This window comes from Eurypyga helias, unplaced genomic scaffold (genome assembly GCF_000690775.1).
Source record: "Eurypyga helias isolate BGI_N326 unplaced genomic scaffold, ASM69077v1 scaffold18249, whole genome shotgun sequence".
Classification (NCBI taxonomy): domain Eukaryota; kingdom Metazoa; phylum Chordata; class Aves; order Eurypygiformes; family Eurypygidae; genus Eurypyga; species Eurypyga helias.
This window is the reverse complement of record NW_010272989.1, coordinates 46,550-53,501: the sequence shown is the minus strand read 5'-3', so window position 1 is coordinate 53,501 and position 6,952 is coordinate 46,550.

Genomic DNA, 6,952 nt, shown 5'->3' with positions numbered 1-6,952 from the left:
GTACTGTTTTCTTTCCTTTCTACAGGAAATTAAGAGATTCTGCTTTTATAACTACGTACCATAAAACAACAGGCAATGTACTGTCTCCAAGGACTTCCAGAACCTTTAGCAGGTCACAGGTAAGAGCTACCCCAGCCACACACATCAGGGTATCTCTAAACTCCATGGATTAACCTAGGTTAATGATGACTTCTCACCCTCACCCCCATGGTTTGCAGTGCCCAGGAACCCCTAAATCTCTTTAGCTGGGCAGACCACCTCTCCCCCTGGTTAGCATCCCTGTCCCTGGGGATTGCCCAGGCACTGGTGCCACACAGGGTGTCACCCCACACTTGCTTCGCTGCAGGGTGCTGGGGGCCTCACTTGCCTCTTGCCTCCCCGAGGACCGCAGGCAGCAGAAGCCACGCAACAACGTTCCCTTGGATCCAAGCATTCAGATGATGGAGTGAAATAGCTGGTCCCCATTTCACTACAGACTGGACAAATTTAAATCCCAAGGAAGAGAGTCCCCAGTCCTTGTTTAAAAATTCAGATGCAGAGCACAGGACAAAACAGAGTGAGAATTCAGTGCTTCTCACATAACTAACATGCAAAATGCTATAAATGGCTGTCTAGGATATATTTTGTAATTAATCCATTGCATCTCCTGAAAACTCAGTGGGTAACAAATCATCCACTACTGACTCTTGAAAATCTTCAGGAACTGAGAAAAAGGGATTCTGTCTGTAACATCAAATCTCTACTCTGTATCACAGTGCAGACTTCCTGCAGGTTGGCATGAAAGGTTAAGTACTTCTGATGGAACTTCACTGCCTAGAAATTATAAGGGTTTTTTTCATTATCTATTATAGTTACACTCTGTAGAAACAGAGGACAAGAATCCACAGCTACTCAATTCACACAATGACCAGAATTTAATCCCTATCTTGTCTCTTAGCTTTTATAGCCAAGGTTCTTTTCCAGAGTTTGCCCCAAGGCAGAGCTCTTTTCCCACAGTGCAGGAAAGAAACTAAACTGTCAGGAAAAAACGAGTCACCAGCAACCCAACAGATGCAGATTTTATGATGAAAATGACCAGTATCAGCTGTAATAACCTCTACGCCGTAAGAAGTTCAGAAGGTTCATCTCCAGCCTCTGAGCTTCCCTGTGCAAGAGTGTAGCGGTGGCTCTCACAGTACCTCGCAGCTGAAGACATCTGGCTAAATCATCCCTGAAACATCCAAGATATATCTTTTTAGAACAGCTAAAAATGGGAAAACTCTTTTCTACCTCCAGTGATGACTTTGGTGATAATTTTGATTGCTGGTAATGATCTTAGGAGTTGAATCCTGACCACAGGCTAATTCCCTGATCCATCTTCCACAAATCCAAATTGCATGCTTGAATTTCACCCTCTCCTTCCCATGCCAGCTTTTATATCCAGAACAGGCCGTAATGCAGAATTCGCCTATTCTGCTAGGTTAAGTCCTGCCATGAAAGATTTCTGAGGCCTATTACACAGACCTTACACTTACCCCTTCTCCACGCTCACCCTTCTACAGGCACATTTGTCATACACAAGTTCTAATGACAGGAGCCTCACACGTAGGTCCAGCCTCGGAAGCCCAAGAAGCGGAATCAGGAAACAGATTCCACGCTTGCTTGCAGGCAGTCTCTTAACAAGGTCTTGAAGAGTAAAACTGATGGTCTGTATTTAAGGCAGGCAGCTGCAGCAAGTTTTTGAGTTCACACAAGAGTAAAAATGAAAATAGAGCAAATAGGTCCAGGGATATCACAGCTGCCATGTTTCTTGACTGTGAGCTCTGAGTGAAGACTGTTAGCAACTGGGACTTGTAATCTCTCCCAAATGAATGCTCTGGGCACTAACAACACCAAGAGTTCATATTCCAGCCTTTCCCATCTTCCTGGGGCATCCGAGGTCTCTTTCCTCTGTTTGACCTTCCACAGATCTTGTAGAAACTAAATTATCTTGGGGGCGTTTGCGCCTCTCAGATTTGACTAGTGTGTTCGGGTGTCATTGGAGAAAAGGGGAGACAGAGAGAGGCGCAGCCAGCGATCACTGCTAAGAGATGGTCCTGGTTCTGCATTTCCTTCCTCCCATGCAGCTCAGCATATAAACCTGCCTACCCTATGCTCATCCTACCTTTCCACAAGGAAAGCGGTTAAACAAGCGCTGGAGCTGGTGGTAGAAAGTGAGTGGAGTATGTGAGCAGAGTGGAAGCAAGCGGATGCAAAGTGCAGCATCAATTCTGCTCATCTCATCAGAACAGGCCCCAAATGCAAACAGTTACCAAAACCAGGAACATCCTGCTCACAGTGTGCCTCTGCTGCCTGCACCGAGCCCATTCAACTCCCCAAGCCAGCAGTAAGTCAACCAAGTGAAAACACGCACGCACAAAAAGCGTTTTCCCTTAATGAACTGCACTGGCTACTCACAGGGCACAAAAGGCAACAGGAAGGACAGGGAAAGCAAGGGGACAGGAACAAGCTGCAACGTTGGCCCAGCCATAACACAACCTTGCACCAGGGAGTTTCCTTTGCCTGATCTTCCTGCAACCCTTTTAGGTACTGAAAGGCTGCTCATCATCTTAACATCTAAACAGCAGTTCCAAGTGGGCGGTTTTCTTTGTTCAACAAAGGATTATACAAGCAACTACACAGTGAGCAGCCCATGCCTCGTTAATGAGTCTCTGAGAAGCAGAGGTCACTGCTGACAGTGGAACAGCAGCAGCAATTACAGGTCGACAGCACAGGCAGAATTAGTGTCAACCAGCAGAAGAGCTGGTGAGGCCCAGAAACTGCCCTTAGGTAACGCACACGACCATCACACTTTTCCAGGTTAAAAATAAAACGATTCTGTATATCGGCAAGCTGACAATTTTATTGTCGGTACGTCATTTGGAAAATTTCCTGCATAAAATACAAACCCAAAAGCAAGTAAGACAAAAAAACCCAAATCATGTGAAACTACTATTTCCTCTTTAAATAACCACAAACAGAAAACTTTCCAGCTTATGACACAGTCACACAGTAAAACATCCCTGCACAAGATTAGAGCTCAGAAGTGACAAGTGGAACAGGCTTGCCTGGGAAATCTGTGTGTGCTGATGGGAGCAGGTGGAGGAAAACATTGGATGCAATTGTTTGAGATTTCTGCATCCTACATAGGAAAAATATACATGGACAAAATTAAGCCATCATTTCAGTTACAATTCTTACGAGAGTGGTTTACACACTGAGGAGCAGCAGTTACAGCAGCAGCATGAACCAGCAGTATGCTCAAAGTCTTGGAATAGCTCATGCAGCAATAAGGAAAAAAAAATATTCATATACTGCTATGAATGTGGGTTTGTGAACTCAACAGCCCTAATCAGAAAAGTAAGCTCTAAGATAGTTTTCAGGGTTAGACTGCTAATATCGGGTTTGTAATTTACTGAACCTCATGATACTGAACAGTTGACTTTAAAAGAACTGTGAAATTCTCATCTAGATTATTCCACTGCTGCTGTCTTCAGCTGTAGAGAATTCAATTCTCTTCCTGGACCTCCGTAACTGCCCCAAAATCTAGATTTTCAAACAAAGAAAATGAATAGAAAGTATACCAATCTTTACTAAAAAGGCAGCAATTTAAACATCCTTCAAAAGTACCTGTACCTTAATGCAGCCAGATATACGTGTCCTCATGCAAGTATTCAGTGTAGAGCCACAGCAGCTGAGAAACGTCCTGCTCTGATTTCCTCAAGCAGCTGTATGAACGTACAGCAAGCCAGCAATCCAAAACAGGACTCCAAGTTCAGACCTTAATACATCTGCAGAAGTGCAACGCTCCTCAGTTTTATTTGTTAAAAGCACCAATTCCACCAAAGGACTGTAAATGCCTGTGGAGGAAAAACCCACAAGCAAGCTGCCTAAAGTGATCAAAGGTGCTCAGAACAGATTTGTCATTTTTGGCCAGTCTTGCTTTTCTCATCACAAGATTCTGGTTTTTAAGTCACGCTCCATGAACCCCAAGATATCTTCCTCTTGCAGGCCCTGTTCGGAGACAGCACTATTTTCTTTTTAACACTCCAAGAATGCACCTCAAACACCAGTTGATCCCAAAGAACCCCCTTAAGGATAAAACCCAACTTCCCATTTCAGTGCCCTGTAACCTAGAGGGCTTAGGCAGTACTCATGCCACAGCGGGGGGTCTGATAAAATCCATAGTTTCAGCTGTAAAACCTGCCTCAGAAATTTATTAAATAACCCCAGCATGAATCGGAGAGCTTTCCCAACAGTGGGGATAATGGTCAGTTCAGAACTGTAAAAGCACAGTAGTTTCACATGCAGAGTAACACAAGGATCCAGCCACTTCCAAGGGCTCCCAAGCGCTGGGGCAGAGCTGCTGCGAGCACAGGGGACTTGCCTTGCAGAAAGCAGGAGTACGGTGGGTGTCGCTGGGGCCTACCAACTCACGCCAGCGATAGTTGCGATTCTAAATATACGCTTTGGAAAACAGAATTTGTTACCCTTGTTGGTCAGTGGTTTATTCTTGCACTCCAAAGGGGAGAACACATGCAGAGTGCCTCCTACCCAAATAATAACCTGACATTGACTTTCAGAAACCAACTCTTCCCCAAATAGTACTACAAAAGCAGCTGGTGTGCAGAGAAGCCAAAGGAAGTCACAGAGTTTAAAAGAGACAGCTCAAACATAAACACTTCCATAACACTGGTAAGGAAAGATTTTAATTGTCAGGAGATCATGCCAAGGCGCTTTCCTCTGCGGAGACAGTGCCCACGGCCAGACTCACCCCTGAGCAAGCCTCAGACATGCACAGCACGCGGGGCTGGCTCAGAAAACCCAGATGAACTTGGAGCACCACACCGAGAAGGCCTTCGCACGACGACGAGCGTCCTGTAGAGCACTGGGCAGGCTCCACCGAGGCGTACCAGCACAGCCTCGAGCACGCGCCTGGGAACACACCAGTGTGATCCCACACCAAGATGGGCCTCACCAGCTGCGATTTCAGGCTGCGGGGGCGTGCTCAGCCACACTTGAAACTGGCTGTAGCAAGCTACGCTCAATTTCTCGTCTTTGGATAAACCTCAGCTCTACAGCAGGAACATTTACCTCTGAGGCCATCCAGAAGGCAGGGCAGGAGAACAGAAAAGCCCCTTCGCCACTCAGGCCCCCTCCCAAGGCAAAGGGTCAGACAATCACCAAATCGGGCCTTTGAGGATAACGGGTGTCTCTTCCTATACAATCACAAAATCCATGTGGGAACACCAGACCTCAAGTCAGAGTTTTTTTGCCACAGACTCACCTCAATGCTTGCTCCTGAATGCTGGGATCAGTATTTAATTACCACTATCCTACATCAACCAGGTGATTTTTCACCATTTCAGTCCAAAAAGCTGCAGAAACATAACTTGCATGCCAATGGCACGTTGCAACTCTGCCTTGCCACTGCCACAGGACCCACACCAGAGTGGTTTCACACACTGCCTGGTTTTCAGTCCTCAATATTAATCCGCATCTTTTACAAAAGATTTGTTACCAGATGCTCTCTTACTCCTGCTTTTCTTCGTGGAAAAACCAAGCTATAAGCAAAACTACTTGTAAAAGAAGGGAAGAAAATGAAGAGTAAGCAGAATCAAAAGATGTTGTTTTCAACAGCAGAAAAAACAGGCATGCAGTTAAGGATACAGATTCTCAATTGCTCTCAAAAAACTGTTCGTACAAACCAGCTTTTCTAAGGCCCATGGATCTGGAGCAAAGAACACAAGGTACGAGAATGGTATTTAGAGAATAAAGATATTGAAAAAAGGTATTGCATAGTAAAGCTGTTTCAAAACAAAGCCTAATGGGTGTGCTCCTTCAGCTCTCTAGCTACTTGGCTTGAGCTTTTTGTAATCACTGATGAGAATTTTATAAAAGCTGAAATCAAAATTAATTACTGATAAGTATGGTTAACCTCTAATGCTAAGGGATTTTCCATCCTGAGGTTTTTTTTAGCTATTAAATGACATACACAGTTGATTCTGCAGATAGAATAGTCCAGTGGAAAGCTGTATTACGTCTCACTTTCCCTGGAACACCAACGTTTATCACTCCTCCTTTTATAAACAGCTACAATATAGAAGTAATAGTTTTAAAGAAGTTAATCGGATTGGAAACAATCTTCTTCCTACTATGAAGTTGGGATTCTCCCTGTCCCCAGCTGATTTTAGTACCTACTTTTTGCTCTACAAAACTTCATCTAGTCTGTGCCAGGTATGAATACATATTAAAAAAAAAGAAAAAAAACCAACTTAGTTTCTAATAGTTTAGATACCAAAATCTTTACATCTAAGCCCCTTACATTACAGGAGAAATAAAAATATAAAAGATAAACTCTGCTATTTCTAAACCAGATTCTTTATAATGCAATATAAGAATGTACAAGGTGTATTAATTTGATTATTAATGCATCCATTCAACACTCTAAGAAAGTCTTTACAGTACACATGCATTCTCTGTATTTTCAGCATTTCAGATAATCTCTCATTAGCAAAGACAATTCCCCACTTAATTCTCACATCTCTAATAATTTATAGAGTCTTTTAACAGTCTTCCATCGGAGGAAAAAAACCACTCTGATTTCCACCCCCTCCAATTAAATACACGTTTTTTCAAAAGACGTTTCCGAACCTGCTTCGGAAGTGCTGCCTCTCAGGCTATACAGACGTACGCCATGAGATTGGCCCGACACGCTTACAAAACCTACCAGTGTAAAACCTGCAGACCCACAAGCACGACAGCCGGCCATCAGTCGGCACTCTGCCTGTAGGTAAGTACAGCTTTTGCTTTTAGAAACAGTTCACAGGAGGCCACATCCTTTTTGATTTTATGTTTTTATTACAATCTCCCCACACCTCCAAGTATAAACATTGAACCCTCCTCGTTTCTCAACCCTCCCCACATCCCACCC